Here is a 6000-nt window from a genome sequence, read left to right as displayed (position 1 = left end):
GTGAGAGTGCAGGGAGTTCAAGGTCACACTGAGTTCCAGCAAACAGCGAGTTCGAAGTCTGCCTTGGCCCCATGGGATTCTTTCTCAAAACTATACCAAAAACCCAAAACGACTAAAATCCCACGAAGAACCGTAAACAAAACAAGAATCGGGTGGGAACAAAAAATGAAGGACAAGAGAGAGGGGCGGAACTGGAGACTGGGAAATGAATGATTATGTAGTGTACTGAAGCACTCAGAAAATGAAGTCTGTACTGACCGCCAAGCTTTTAAACGAAAGGCAGGGAAAGGATTCCTTTCTTCTTCGGACTCCCTGTGCCAGTCAGGCAATTACACATTACACCCTGCGCCACGTGAGCGACAGTCAGCATTCTCCACGCTCCAGACAAGGAAAAGCCTACAAGTCAGCTAAGCACTTCCTGGGACTGAGCCACAAGCAAAGCAGCTCGCAGCCCCAGGTCCAGTTTCTGCCGCCTATGGGGCGGAGTCGGGAGGTTCTAGGGCCAAAGCTCCTAGGCCTTCAGCTTCAGGCCCTCCGGCCTGGGCAGTACGGAGCGGTGCGGAGCAGGCCCTAGGCTCTGCCCCCCCACCCCCACCCCGGGCCCTGATTCTCCGGATCTGAGAACTGGGCCGGGCGGGCCCAGGCTCTGCTATTCAGCCTCAGCTCCCTGGACCGGCCTTCGGGGTGGGGTAGATCCCAGGCCCCGCCCCTCGATCATGGCCTGTCTTCGGGCTCTGGAAAGCAGAGGTGTCCCAGGCTCTGCCCCTTGGTCTCAGCTTCAAGTTTAGGCCCTTGGGGCGGGATAGGTCCTAGACTCCGCCCCTCTTCCTTGGCCCTTAAGGCTCCGAAGGATGGAGGTCCAGGCTCCTCCCGAGAGGGAGGAGGTGTTCGGACCCCGCCCCTCTGGGCGTGGCGAGATCCCGGTCCCGCCCCTGGGCTACTGCAGCTGGTTCCGGCCCGCTCACTCGCGGTCCCGCCTCGCTGCAGGAGCGTCCGGAGGACCGCTCAACGGGAGGAGCGCCGAGTCGGCCAGGGTCCTTGGTAGCAGCCGGCTGTGTGATCGCGGAGCCCCACTGTGAGCGGTGAGTACCACGCGGCCCTGGAGCGTCCGTGCAGGCCTTTTTACGTTGCAGACCGCGGGGACAGAGGACGAGCTGGGGGAGGCCGCGGAGCTCGCTCCTGGGGTGACCTCTCCGCCCGCTCCTCAGCCTGCGTCGCTTTGGACTGGGAGTGGCTCTACTCGGCGCCCCGGGAGTTCTCGCCTTGGCTGTGCGAGCGGCGCTGGGGAGTCTGCCAGGCCCGGCCTACGGGATAGAGAAGGCTGCTTGTGCCGGCAGATGAGGGAGTGTCCAAGAGGGGACGAATGGAAGTGGGGTGAGGGCGAGAGACCCCCTCAGTGGAATGGTTGGGCTCAGAACCCATCGTGATTGATTGAGCAACCCAGGAGAACGGGACTCTGTACTAGTCGGCCAGGCCCGTACTCTAGAACCGCAACTCTCCCTCCCTCCAGCACGCTTGACAGCCTCTAAGCAGAAGTTCCTGAACTTTTGGACTTAGGACCTTTTGTGCACTTAACAGAACCTTTGTTATATGGGTGGTACCTATTGATAATTGCCGTGTATAAATAAAACTTACAGACACTTAATATGCTTAATAATTCAGAACATAACACTTTCTAAAATCCTATATTTCCCAAAACCAAGTTATGACGAATAACTTTGCTTTACATTTCTACAAATCCTGCTTAGAAGACAGGTGAATTCCCCCCCTCCCCAGACAGGGTTCCTCTGTATAACAGCTCTAGCCGTCCTGGCACTCACTCTCTTTGTAAACCAGACTGGCCTCGAACTCACCGAGACCGGCCTGCCTCTGCCTCCGGAGTGCCACCACCCTGCTTTCAGTCTGTTGCAGTGTGGCGTGTCATGTAGCTGCTGGAGACTTTCAGGTATACTCCTGGAAGTGTAGCATCTCCGTATGGTTTGGAAGTGTTGCTGGCCTTGCCGATCCCTAGGTGCGATCCCTAGGTGTTCTCTGCTCCACACATCGAGGTAGCAAGTGCTTGGGAGGCATAGTTCCCTAGGTTCATTACCTTGCTTATGAACCTTCCACCCAGCACCATGGAGAGTGTTCAGTGTTGCATCTCTGATATTCAGGACCACTCTTGGCCTCACTTTGGAACTAAGTACTGGATCCCCACACTTGATGGTGGCTGCGGCCTTCTGCAAACTGAATAATGTTCATGTGTGCCTTGGTTGTTTCTGTGCCTGTGGAATTGACCCATGTAAGTATCAGGATTGCAGGATTGATGTGGCAAACAGGACCTGTGGGTTCTCAGAAGTGTGTGTAGAGAGACCGTGCCAAATGTATAGGGGTTGGCGTAAGATTACCAAGTAGTTGAGAGGTCATCCTTAAAATATCAGCACGGTGAGCTGGGCAGTGGTGATGCACACCTTTAATCCCAGGACTCGGGAGACAGAGGCAGGAGGATCTCTCTGAGTTCGAGACCAGATACTAGGTATGGGGTGTGTTATTCAAGGCTTCCAAAATGTTTGATAGAGAAAAACAAAAAACCCTGTGTTTCGAATATGCTAACATGGATCAGCAGATTTCTTGTGTAAAGGAGCTGACAGCAACAATTACAACCATGCATTTCTCATACTGCTGTGTGTAAGTAGCCATGGGCAACATGTCAGGCCAGCTCTGCTCCACCAGGACTACACAGAGAAACCATGCCTCGAAAAGTCAAAATAAATAAATAAATAGACAGACAGGATGGCATGCTTTTGCCCCCACCCCACCCTCATTCTGTTTAGTTCTGTTTGTGGTTTCTAGACTTTGATTTGTTGAGCTATGCTTCCCATTCTTTGGCTATCACTGTGAGTGATCCTCTGTGGTTTTTCGTTAAATTCGTGACTGGGCCTTAAGCAAATAATGTCCTAACTGCCAATTTCAACTCCACAGCTACCAGTAGAGTTTGGCCACACTGGCCACAGCCAGGCGGGAATTCTGTTTCCTCGGACACCATTTCTATCGGCTACTAAAAGGAACTTTATTTAGATCTCTAGCCCTCTATAAAACTCAGACTTCAAAGGTTGAGGTGAAATTCTGCTGTCTTAGAGAAGCTGAACAAGTAGCTAATCTTCTCTCTTAGCTCACATCTCCCCTCAAAACGGGGTGTCCTTCTGCTCCGCCCCCACCTAAGAACTCTAGCTAGCTACTCATGGTTCCTCCCTACCACTTCCTGTCAGCTAGTGGCCAACTCAACCTCCTGACTCCAAGTTAGTTTTATTTAATCAAATGTTAAATGTCTTTGCATCATGAAGCAAATATTCCATAGCATAAACAAATATAACACGTCTTAAATTAATATGCCACAACAGTCCTCTCTCTGCCCCTGCAAGAAAGCATTTGTGTGGATAGACTCCTTCGTTAAACTCTTTGTTTTGTGGTCTGTCTATACAAATTTGAGATAGAAGTTATATTCATATTATCAACTACACATATCAAAACAAAGAGATTTCTGTATCCTCTACGCAAAGAGGCTATCGTATTCTAATGGAGCAGCTTGGACACTGGGCTGATAGAAGTGATTTGCGCACGAGCGTTGTTCCCACAGGTGGGAGGAGGAGGTTAGGGTCTAAACTTGGAGCACACACTCATGTTCTTTGTCTACAACTCGACACTGATGGTGGAACCCGCTAGTCACCCCTTGAGAAGGTGTTTATCTCGTTCCCAACTCTTCTGGACCTTGGGAGCTTAATGGGTGTAAAAGATGCAAGGCCTGTCTGGAACGTCCAGTCGAGAGCATAGGTAAGGACTGGCCAGTTGAGACAGCTCCCTGTCTACATGTGTATATGAAACACAGTCCTGCGAGAAGAACAGTACCCCCTAGTAAAGAGCGCTTCAGAAGCATACGTGAGGAAAACCAGAGGCCTACACTGTGAAGCTGACAAAACCAATATTTATTACCATGTGCCCGGCAAGTAATATCTTTTGTCTCATTTCATCTGTTCTGTCTTTTGGGGGGAGGATATCCCTCTTCATGAGGCAGCAGGAGTCCAGATAGGAAAATCCCTTCCAACCTGATGTCAGGTTGGACTAGCCTTGTAGAGCATACTGGATTTCTCAGAACTTTAGTGTCTCTGACTTCACAATTAGGCTGTTGTTAGTAGGTGTCCCAAGCACCCCTGGTTTCCAGAAAGAGATTCATGCTAGCTTTTGTGCACGTTTCTTCTCACCTCTGTCCCCAGCAGTGTTGCATTTCTGCAGCTTGAAACGAGCCATGGTGACAATATCTACACCATGGAAATCTTCCAGTGCTCCATGTCTGAGCTTTTTCTACCTCGGGAATAAATCACTAAACATTTATCAGCACACTGCTGCTGGTGTGGGAGCCAAGGTGCATTTGGTTTGCTTGGCTTCTTTTCTCTTTTCTTTTCTTTTTCTTTTTTTTCTTTTCTTTCTTTTTTTTTTTTTTAAGCAAAACCAGACCCCTTAGCCTGAACAAAGATCCGAGGTATGGGATGTGTTATTCAAGTCTTCCAAAATGTTTGATAGAAGAAAAGCAAAGAACTGTGTTTAAAATATGCTAATATGGATCAATATGGATCAGCAGATATCTTGTGTAAAGGAGCAGACAGCAAAAATTACAATCAAACAGTTCTGCTGCTTTCTGAAAGCAGTCGTAGGCAATATACTGGGGATATATATACATATATATAGAAACATGACTGTGTTCAAATAAAACTCTACAAAACAGGTGCTGGGCCAGAGTTTACAAACCCTTGTACTAGAAGAATATAAAGAGGTCCCCTGTTTCAAAGATACCTTTTTTTTTTTTTAAGAAAAGGAGATTCTTCCGGAATTCTGGGACTGGAATCTCCAAGATGGATATATGTGGAAGTAGAAACTACAGAGGACTTAGAATCAATCATAGAAAAATCCAAAGTAGGCTCCTCACAGAAGGACCACATGGCATGCCCAGCGAATGAGAATCCTTCCTCCCGACTCTCAGGAGGCATCGTACACTGGGTGGATGGACCTGCCTTCTAATGCAGTGTGGATTTGGACTGTAGCCCAAACAGTAGCATCTCTAACAGCTATCCTCACTGGAGGGGCAGGGACAAATCTTCCTTATACATGTGTGTATTACAATTATTATTATATGTGTTATATATATATATATGTACATATTTGTACACATACTATAGATTCATGTTATTTGTTACCGGTATACATGCATAAATTGTATTTATGTGTGATCTCACACCCATGAATTTAAAGTTGCCCCAGAAACGTAAAACAGAAATACTAAACTGTTAAGAGTAGCCATTTGGAGTGGCGGAGTCCGGTGAAACCAAGTGAGGAACCTTTTCCTTCTTAGTTTTTGTATTATTAGATACTCATCCATTCTGTAACATTCATGTGGTGTTTTAAATCCCAACAGCCTATGCTTTTAAAGGGAGATAGGTGATTTCTTTAGTGAAAAAGCTGCTCTCCCCCCCCCCCAAATATCTATTCTTGTGAAAAGACGCCCATATGGCAACCTCAGAGGTTTAGTGTCAGAAGTTTGGTCCGTTATCACCATGGCAACATGGTGACACCGAGGCTGACATGGTGGTGGAGACATAGCTGAGAGTTCTATATCAGATCCTCAGGCAGCAGGCAGAGAGGGAGACACTGGGCCTGGCTTACACTTCCTCCATCAAGGCCACACCTCCTAATCCTTGTTAATAGCAACATTCCCCGATGACCTAGCATTCAAATATGTGGGCCCATGGGCGCCGTTATATCCAAGCCACCACATCACGTGACACTGTCACGTCACGTTTCTGAACTCGTATATGTGATGCTGGTATAGATTAACTCAGAAAGCAAGCCCTTTCAAGTCAAACACTTCATTTCATTCCTAGAGTTTGACTTAAACTCTTGCCGAAAGGTAGAAGTCCTAAAATCAAAGTGTTCCTTGATGGCCCCTATGCAGACCCTTGCACTAGTGTT

The 6000-nt window shown here is 48.1% G+C and overlaps 1 protein-coding gene across 1 annotated transcript in view; it reads left to right on the top strand.

The window, feature by feature from the left end:
- The first annotated feature begins 925 nt into the window (after nucleotides 1-925).
- Aco1 (aconitase 1) overlaps nucleotides 926-6000 on the top strand; it is a 51615-nt gene continuing 46540 nt past the window's right edge. The window contains exon 1 of the mRNA XM_087897185.1: nucleotides 926-1082. The gene's annotated coding sequence lies outside the window, so the exon portion shown is untranslated. The remainder of the gene's footprint in view (nucleotides 1083-6000) is intronic.

This window comes from Myodes glareolus, chromosome 16 (assembly GCF_982192425.1).
Source record: "Myodes glareolus chromosome 16, mMyoGla1.1, whole genome shotgun sequence".
Taxonomy (NCBI): Eukaryota; Metazoa; Chordata; class Mammalia; order Rodentia; family Cricetidae; genus Myodes; species Myodes glareolus.
The sequence above is the reverse complement of the archived record's forward strand: the minus strand, read 5'-3'. Positions and strand labels throughout refer to the sequence as shown.